Raw genomic sequence first — 9,943 nt, forward strand, 5'->3', positions numbered from 1 at the left:
ATTTGATTTATGTACTGGGTTTGTATGAAAGATAATCTGTGAGGAACATAATTCTAAACCCCCCAAACAGGGCTCATTTTGAAGAAACCACTGGCCTCACAGATTGTTTCAGGATTTTAAACATGAGCTGAGCAATTGCATATTACACTAGAACAGAGAGGAATAATTGCAAAGGGGAGGGCAATGCAGATGGCAGAAGAGAGATTAGTTTTCTTTCCATCCATCCATCACGGTAAAAAATGAAGGTAATAATTGTGTGGCTGCTGACCAAATGCTGTTCCCTGCAATTGGGCTTGATTTTTCTAATTGAAGTAATATCTATGTAATATACAGTTAACTATCTCCAAGTTAGCTTCCAGTGCTGTAAAATTTAGACCAGACTTATGTTGCCCAACTATCACCTCTACTGGTTCCAAAAGTCACTCTTCCAAAGGCGTTTTCCTTTCCCTCTTCCTCCAGCTCCCTTCTCTCCCTTTCTCTTTACTCTTCTTTTCCCTTCTCTTCTTCTCTTTTCTGCTTCCCTTTTCCTTGGGTACTGTTCTTTAGCCTTTCTACTCATGGCTAGTGCTCTGCCACTTGAACCATACCTGCACTTTTTTTTTCTGGTTAATTTGAGATAAGAGCCTGGTTTTGAATCTTTGTTCTCAGTTTTCAGCCCTCTTGAGTATCTAAGATTATAGGCATGACCCACCAGCACCTGGCTTACTTTTCAATATATTAACCAATTTATTAATACTGTGTTCCTTAATTATCTATAAAGAAAGAAGGGCTTGGGTTGGGAGTATTTTAATTTTTCTGGGAGTCATTATTAGTAAGATAAATGGAAAGTGATTCATAAAACATGGAAAATCAGAACTAAAGAAAGAAGTTAGTCTGTTATCTCTTAATGTAAATTTCATTCAATGCCTTTTGACTTTTAAGGTTTTTAGCAACTGACTGTAAAGTTACATCTGATAAGATAATCTGAAAGCAGTGGGTTTTTCTTGACAGTGCTGAACACAATTTCTCAGTTGGGACTGGCTGTGACACTGGGTAATAATCACAGTGTCACAGTAGGACTATATACTGGAACATCATTCCTGTGGCTGTTTCCTACAGTAACCTTCATTGAAAGCAAAGATCACACTAGTCTTCTGTAAAGCAATGCTGGGACTATTACAGACAGTAGAACCATAAATATATGACCTCTACTTGATTTCAATATAAAACTTTCACACAGGTTCAATGGAGGGCCAGGCAGCCCTGAAGAGAAACAGAAGCCTTTGTGCTAAGGCATCAGCAGCAGCAGCAACCTGGTATTCAGAATACATTCAGGTTTTCCCAGTTGCCTCAGAAATGGCCTTCACAGCTTCCTTTCTGCCTCCCCTTTGCCCTTCTTCCCGCCCCCAATTAAGGATTCTAAAATGGAACTTGCTTTGCATTTGGCTGTACTGTCTCTGTAGTCTCCTATACTTTCAAAAAGCCCCGTTAGTCTTTTTTGTTGTTGTTTGTGTTATGCCAGTCCTGGAGCTTGAACTCACTGCCTGAGCACTATCCTTAGGCTTTTTGAAGGCTAGAACTCTACCACTTCAGCCACAGCACCACTTCCAGCTTTTTCTATATATGTGGTACCAAGGAATGGAACCCCGGTCTTGGCGCTTGCTAGGCAAGCACTCTACCACTAGGCCAAACTCTTGCTCCCTTCTTTAGTCTTTTATAATATTGGTAATTTTGAAACATCCCAGCCTATTTTCTTACAGCACACTGCATGGTCTGGTTTTTTCTGATTGTTATTTTTTTGTTAGCTTCCGATTAGATATAGTAGCAAGAGTGTTACATGGATCAGTAGTCATTCAGCCTTTGCTCTGTTACCTTCTTTTTCCTGCTTTTTCAGGTGGTTTATTTATTTTTTGAACTAGTTTTTCTGCTTAGAAAACTATGCAAGTTACCTCCATTGTCATGCCTCTGCACTTTTCTTATTTTTAACTATCTGGATTCCAAAGTCGTGAGCTGATTGAAAAGCTTGGCAAGGCCAGTGGAGATGTCAAATGTTGTAGCTGTGGATGGCTTTAATCTCAAGTAGAACCAGGGCATGCTGGTTAGTGGAGAGTGGTGATGGGGACTGACATTCTTCTCCTCTACCTCCACCTAGATGTGGAGACAGAGGTGGGAACAAATGCTCTGCCTCGGTTGAGAGGGTGTCTGAAAGGTGTTGGATGGAGCTGAGTTCTCCTAGGGCAGCCCAATTCCATTGTATTCTGTGTGATTTCTTTAGGATGAAACCTCATCCAAAGTTTGGACTGATCTTATCCACTCTTGGCTGTGTTCTTTGATTTGTATAGAATTAGGTTTTTTTTTTTGTATTATTGAATGCCATATTCAGTACTTGAATGATATATACACAATCAAATCGTAAAAACACTTGACAGTTGTGTGTAGAAAGTACATTGTCTGCCTTTGTGCTTTTGGTTCTTTTATATTTTTCCCACCTTCCAACAAATTTAACAAACTCCATGATGAATCTTGCCTTTTACTTTTTTTTTTTTGCTTTGTGAGTTAAAGGGCTTGAACTCAGGGCCTAGGCACTGACCCCATGCCTCTTCGTGCAAAAGGCTAACACTCTGCCACTTGAGCCACAGTGCCACTTCCAGTTTTGGAGTGGTTAATTGGAGAGTCTCACAGGAGCGTTTCTGCCCAGGCTGGCTTTGAACTATAATTTTCCCATCCCAGCCTCCTGAAGTAGTTAGGATTATAGGAGTGAGCCTGTAATCCTGGCCGTTGCCCTTTACTCTTCAGAGCTGACCACCACAGGTAAGAAGAGGTTGGGCATTCATGACTGTGACAAATACCTGAGAGGAGGCATTTGAAGGAAGAAAGATTTGTTCAGCTTACAGTTTCAGAGGTGATAGTCCCTGGTCAGTGGGATTCTTGTTTCTGAGTGTTGGCGAGGTAGAATATATTCTTAGAAAGTCATGGCTGAGCAGCCAGGAAGAGAGAAGCTGACAAGAAGGGTTCACAGCAGTAACAATCCAAACTGACACCCCCTCCTCTACTCCCAGGGACCTACTACTTCCTTCAGCTAGGTCCCATCTATGAAAATTTTCAGCCCTCCCTAAAATGGCGCCACCAGCAGGGAACTAAGCATTCAACAGGTACACCTGCGGAGGATGAGCTAAATCCAAACCATAACTCATAGTTATTTGGCAGCAGCCTACTCCAGTCACTCTTCTTTGTATTCACCTTTCCATTGGTCCATTCAGGGACCTTTAAAATGGACGTAACTAATTATTAACCTCATCCAGTCAGGAGCCATGGCAAACTTTACAAAATAAACAGCACAATGATGCATAGAGGAGTAGGTGGTCACTGATGGTTTTTTTTTAAAGGCTGGTCCTGGGGCTTGAACTCAGCACCTATCACGTGAGTCACTGTACCACCTCTGGCCTTTTCTGAGTAGTTTATTGGAGGTAAATGACTCATGGACTTTTCTGCCCAGGTTGGCCTCTAACTGTGATCCTGAGACCTCTGCCTCCTGAGTAGCTAGGGTTACAGGCGTGAGCCATCAGTATCCCGCCTGCCACTAATGGTTTTCAGCAAGCTAAGTGGTAATACTATTTTTAGTATGAACTAGGCCCAGAGCAGAGCCCGACTTAGGCAGGGTAGAGAGCCTGGACTTTACTACTTTTTCCTTTGTTATTCTTCATAGGTTTCTTGTTGTTATTTGTTATCCTTTTTGACTCTTCAATTAGTAACACTCAAATTTAACCATAGTTTTAGATTATTGCATTCTAAAACCAAATTAAATTAGTTGATGTTAGTCTTATCTCTCATTTTAGGATACCCTTAGTACTAGTCTGTTTTATTGCAGGTAATAATTATTTTTTCCTTTTTCTTTTTCTTGTTCTCATCAATGTAGATTGAACCCAGGGTCTTTTGCTTGGTGCTTGGTAGGCAAGTGCTTTACCACTAAGCCATGTACATAGCTCCTGTGTTATTTTTTTTTAAATAAATTACAAAGTCTGAGATTTGAGGGCTTAAATGTAAAATCATTTGTTAAAAATGAAATACCACTTCCTTTTTTAAAATTTTCTTGAGACTTAACAGTTTGCTTTGAGGTTCAACTGCGTGACTGAGGAAGTAAACCGTACATGTAAAAGAAATGGAGGGACAAAGGGTGAAGAAACACAGCATAAGTACTCATTGGACGCCTGTGATGAAAGTGAATGATATAACTTGTGGGTGGAGATGAGGGGGAAAACTGGGAGAGTAAGAGAAAGGGTGACATTGCCTCAAAAGAAATGTACTCTTTTTTTTTTCATTTTATTTTTTGCCAGTCCTGGGCTTGAGCTCAGGGCCTGAGTACTGTCTTTGGACTTTCTCAAGATAGAGCTCTACCACTTGAGCCTCAGCACCACTTCCAGCTTTTTTCTATGTGTTTGGTACCAAGGAATCGAACTTAGGTCTTAGTGCATTCTAGGCAAGCACTTTACCACTAGTCCAAACTCCTGGCCCCAAAAATCTACCCTTTACCTGACTTATAACTGTAGCCCCTCTATACCTCACCTTTATAATAACAATAAAATTTTTTAAGTATGTGTATATATACTATATGTTCTGGTGCTTATAAATTATCCAAATGTTTTCTGAAACTAATACTTCAGGTAGCCTTGAAATGGGAACCGTGAATGATTACTGTCTTTTCAACATACTGAGCATAAAATTGATTATGCCTACACCATGCCACAAAATGGAAGAAGTATACAATTATACCATAACAGGTCAACTTAGCATAATCCTTTGATGGTGGGTGGGAGAAAATAAAATAGGTAGGTTTTACTGGAAAGAGTTGTCTCTGTTTCTGAGTTTTAAGATTGCTTATGGTTAAGGTTAAATAGTTTGAACGTTTATCAGTACTTAGATTTCCAACAAAGTAGATACTTAATATCCCATTCCTATATAATACATAGACTCAAGGGTTGTTCTGATACATATTAGAAATGTTTTTTAATCATAAATGGAAATAGTGTACAAAGGGGTTTCAATTCTATTTTTTCATTTTTTTATTAAAGAATTTATTAACGTTGATTTTTACATCATATTTCAAATGACAAATTTAACAAACAAGTGTTCAAGAAGGGAATCTCTCTATATAATCACTAGGACTTAGTTTTTAGAACTTAATCCAAATTAGGATAAGGGTTTGTATGTCATAGAAACATATTAATTTATGAAATAAAACATTATGTCTATAGAGTCATAGTTTTTTATGTCTATATACTTATGTTTATATTTCCATTACCATATCCATAGCATTGGGTTCAATTCTATTTTTTTGTTATCATTTAGCATTTTGCATGGCCCTTACCTGACAGATGGTACATAATCAATGATTGTTTATGAATAAATATGGTAGTAGTTCAGAAAAACCCAGACTAGAATATGAGAACCATGAACCTACAATAAGGTGCTGTGAAACTGAAGAAAGAGGAGGACGGATCCAGGACATTATGTCTAGAAGTGTGTCCTAGTGGGTCACAAGATAAGTAGGTCCCTGCAACTTGGGTCAGAAGGCAAAGGGCTTGTAAAGTAGTCAGGACAAAAGTAACTTCATCTAATAACCCGATTCATCTCAAGCTAATATTAAAGATGCCAGATCCATTGCTGGTGCCAATAGTTCCAGGTCTACTCATAAAGCTCCATTTGGTTTTGTTTATGTATAAGAACATGAGGGAAACCTGGCGAGGACTATTTGGACAATCATGATGGCTATGATTCAAGGTAGCTGCAGTCAGGGTGAGCTGAGTCTCTACAGGTGGTATCATATCAAACAGGACAGGGATTGGTTCTGATGTCAATGTGTATCCTTTACTTCCAGATTAGTCTTTGTGTGAACTGGTTGTTCTTCCTGAAATTTTATTCTGTTAATCACTCCCTTTCCTCTGGTTTCTCTTTGCTAGAAGAATGAAATCCAATGTTGTAGATGGTTTCATGTCCATTTCATGATGTGACTCACTTTTTTTATTAAAGAATTTATTAACGTTGATTTTTACATCATATTTTCAATGACAAGTTTAACAAACAAGTGTTCAAAAAGGGAATCTCTATATACAATCACTGGGACTTAGTTTTTAGAACTTAATCCAAATTAGGCTAAGGATTTGTATGTCATAGAAACATATTAATTTATAAAATAAAACATGTCTATAGAGTCATAGGTTTTTATGTCTATATAGTTATGTTTACATTTCCATAGCATTGGGTATGCAGATATTGAGTCCTCACTCTTGTACTATTTGGATTTAATAGCCACATATTAAGGATACCATGTGCATTTTGTTCCTTAGGTCTTGACTTGTCTCACTCAACATGATTTGCTCTAGATTCATCCACTTCCCTGTAAATGCCATTATTTTTATCTTGTCTGTTGGCTATGTAGAATTTATATATATATATATATATATACCACATTTTCTGTATCCATTCATCTGCAGTAGGGCATCTGGATTGTTTCCATTGCCTGGCTATTGTGAATAGTGCAAAGATGAACATAGCTGAGCAGGTGTCCTTATCATATCTTGGGTTATGATGTTCAGGGTAGATGCCCAGAAGTGGTATGGCGGGATCATAGGGAAGGTCTATTTTCAGTTCTTTAAGAAACCTCCACACTGCTTTCCAGAGTGCTGAACTAGTTTGCATTCCCACCAGCAGTGTAGTAGGGTTCCTTTTTCTCCACAACCCCACCAGCAACTGTCATTGTCTGAGTTCAAAATCTTCGCCATTCTTGTTGGGGTAAGGTGGTATCTTAGGGTTGTTTTTATTTGCATTTCCTTTATGACCATGGATGATGAACATTTTCTCATATGCTTTTCTGCCATTTTAATCTCTTCTGATAAGTCTCTCTTTAGTTCTCTTGCCCATTTAGTGAATGGTTTGTTGGGTTTTGGGGGGGGGGATTAGTTTCTTGAGTTCCCTGTAGATACTGGATATTAAGCATTTGTCAGATGTATTATTGGTGAATATCTTTTCCCAATTGGTTGGCTGTCTCTCTACTTTTGCGACTCTGTTTTTATCTGTACAGAACCTTTTTATTTTTAGGTAGTCTCATTTATCGAGTCTCTCTCCAATCTGTTGTGACCCTGGGATTCTGTTCAGGAATCTTTTGCCTGTGCCTATGAATTCCAGTGTCTCTCCTACTTTATCATGTAGCAGTTTCACGGTTTCCGGACTGACATTGAGGTCTTTGATCCATTTTGAGTTAATGCTTGTGCATGGTGAAAGGCTAGGGTCAATTTTTGGTTTTCTGCATGTGGCTGCCCAATTTTGCCAGCACCAATAATTGAATAGACTGTGTTTGTTCCACTGTATATCTTTAGCTCCTTTGTCAAATACAAGTTGCCTATAGGTATGTGGTTCTATTTCTGGGTCTTCTATTCTGTTCCACTGATCTTCTGGTCTGTTTTTGTGCCAATACCTAGCAGTTTTTCTTATTATGGCTCTATAGTAGAGTTTGAAGTCTGGTATTGTAATACTACCAGCATTGCTCTTTTTGCCTAGAATTGTTTTGGCTATTCTAGGTCTTTTCTTGTTCCATATGAATCTTTGGATTATATCTTCTATTTCCGTGAAGAATGTCTTTGGGATTTTGATGGGGATTGCATTGAATTTGTATATCAATTTTGGCAGTATAGCCATTTTCATTATGTTGGTTTTCCCTAGCCACCAGCATGGATGTCTTTCCATTTCCTAGTGTCCTCTTTAATTTCTTTCATTAGGCTTTTATAGTTTTCATTGAATAATTCCTCTACATCTTTGGTTAAGTATATTCCTAGGTATTTTATTCTTTTGGGGGCTATTGCAAATGGGATCATTTTCTTGATTTGGCCTTTTGTTTGTGTATTGTTGGTGGACAAGAAGGCTACTGACTTCTGAAGGTTAATTTTGTATCCTATGATATGGCTCACTTTTGCCTCAGGCTTTTCGGGCATTTGCTTTTCTTGTGTAGATAGCTGGAAGAAAGCAGGTGGGATTTTCTGTGGTTTCTCTTGGGTGTCTCTAGAGAGTGCAGATTCCTATCATAATATCTTTATAGTACTTATTTCTAATTATTAGTATCTGACACGTTGTAGATTAAAAAAAACTTGTCCGAGTATTTTGTTCAGTTTTCAGCCTTACATAAATTATGATGCTGTTTAAGTACATGGTAACCTTTAACAAAACATAACAGTTTGATGTTTATTTAATGGATTCTGAATTATTTTGAGACAAGGTTTTCAAATGGTACTCAGGCTACCTTTGGACTCACTTGGCAACCCTGGTTGGCCTTGAAATCAAGATGCTCCTCTGGTTTTCTGAGTATTGAGATTACCAACACACCTGGATCAGATGTTAATTTTCATATTTAATATATTTTCTAAGTAGATCTGGATAGTGTGTGCATATATATACTATTAAATTACTAGTTGATTTTCATACTTACTCCATTTATATTTGTAGTTAATAAAGTCAGTTATTGCTACAGTAAGAAATTACATACATTTATTTTATAGTTCTAGGGGTCAGGTATCAAAGTAGGACATACGGGGCCAGCAGCACTGTTCTCTTTCTCGATACTCTAAGGGAGGCTCTGTTCCTTGCTTTTTCTAGCTTCTGGAGGCTGCATGCTCTTGTGGCCACCTTCCATCAATTGCATCAGTCTGACATCTGTTTCTCTGGTCCTCTGACTTTCTTGCCTCCACTGAAGAATCCCAGGATGATGGCTGTGCTTGACGATCCTTAATTTAACTATCCTTGCAAAGTCTCTTTTGACATGTGATTCATCTAGCATTAGAAACATGAACATCTTGGTGTGTGTGGGTAAGCATTATTCTGCTTCCTACACTAAATTCTTTAAATGTGTTTTCCTGTGTATTAAATAAGGCAAATATAGTAAATGAGTTATGACCCCCTTCACAACCTCTGATTAAGGAATTTGTTCTAAGTAAACATGAGTGTGATATTTATTTATGTATTTGTATTTATTTATTTATTTATGTATTTATTTATTATGGTTGGTCATGGGACTTGAATTCGGCCTGGGCATTGTTCCTGAGCTCTTCAGCTCAGGGCTACCGCCCTACCCCTTGATCTGGGCATTGTTCCTGAGCTCTTCAGCTCAAGGTTATTATCCTACCCCATGAGCCACAGTGCCACTTCTGATTTTTTATGATTAATTGGAGATAAGAGTCTCATGGACTTAGTGCTGGGGCTGGCTTTGCATTGCGACCCTCAGATATCAGCCTCCTGAGTAGCTAGGATTACAGGCTTGAATCATCATGCTGTTATTTTGGTGTTACTCCTGGGGCTTGAATTTAGGGCCTGAGTGCTGTCCCTGAACATTTTTGCTAGCACTCTGCCACTTAACCCTCAGTTCCACTTTGAGTTTTTTTGGTGATTCTTGTGGCGTGAGAGAAAGAAGTATATGGCATTGAAAGATGGATTGCATTGGAGAGTCTGCGTTTCATTTATCTATTTATTTGTCATTTGTTGGATAAGCAAATATGGCAAATAAATATTTGTTCTTCCGTTTCATAACTACGGATATATTTTATCTGAAAGTTTTCAGAAAGGACTTTCAAAACAGGATTATTAGTAATATGAAGCCCACTACTCCTCAGGCAGGTCCTGTAGCAGCTATCAGAAAGACATGAGACTTAACTCCTTCACAGTGAAGAGCAGTGAGTTCTCACTAGTGAGGCAGGCACTTAGCAGCTTGCCTGGTTTTATAGGGGAGTTAGCTGCTGCTTCTTGTTACTCACTGGAGAACTGCCAAACTTTCAAGCTATCAGTGATTTTTTTTTAGTGTATCAAATTGAAAAGGTTGTATATTGATATGTTTGTGAGAAGCCAGAAATAACTCCACATTAAAAATTGTTCATAATAAGAATATATCTTTTAAGAAAGGGAATATTTTTCTTCCTGAATTCAG

The sequence above is a fragment of the Megascapheus bottae genome, chromosome 11 (assembly GCF_031878675.1).
Source record: "Megascapheus bottae isolate mThoBot1 chromosome 11, mThoBot2.hap1, whole genome shotgun sequence".
Taxonomy (NCBI): Eukaryota; Metazoa; Chordata; class Mammalia; order Rodentia; family Geomyidae; genus Megascapheus; species Megascapheus bottae.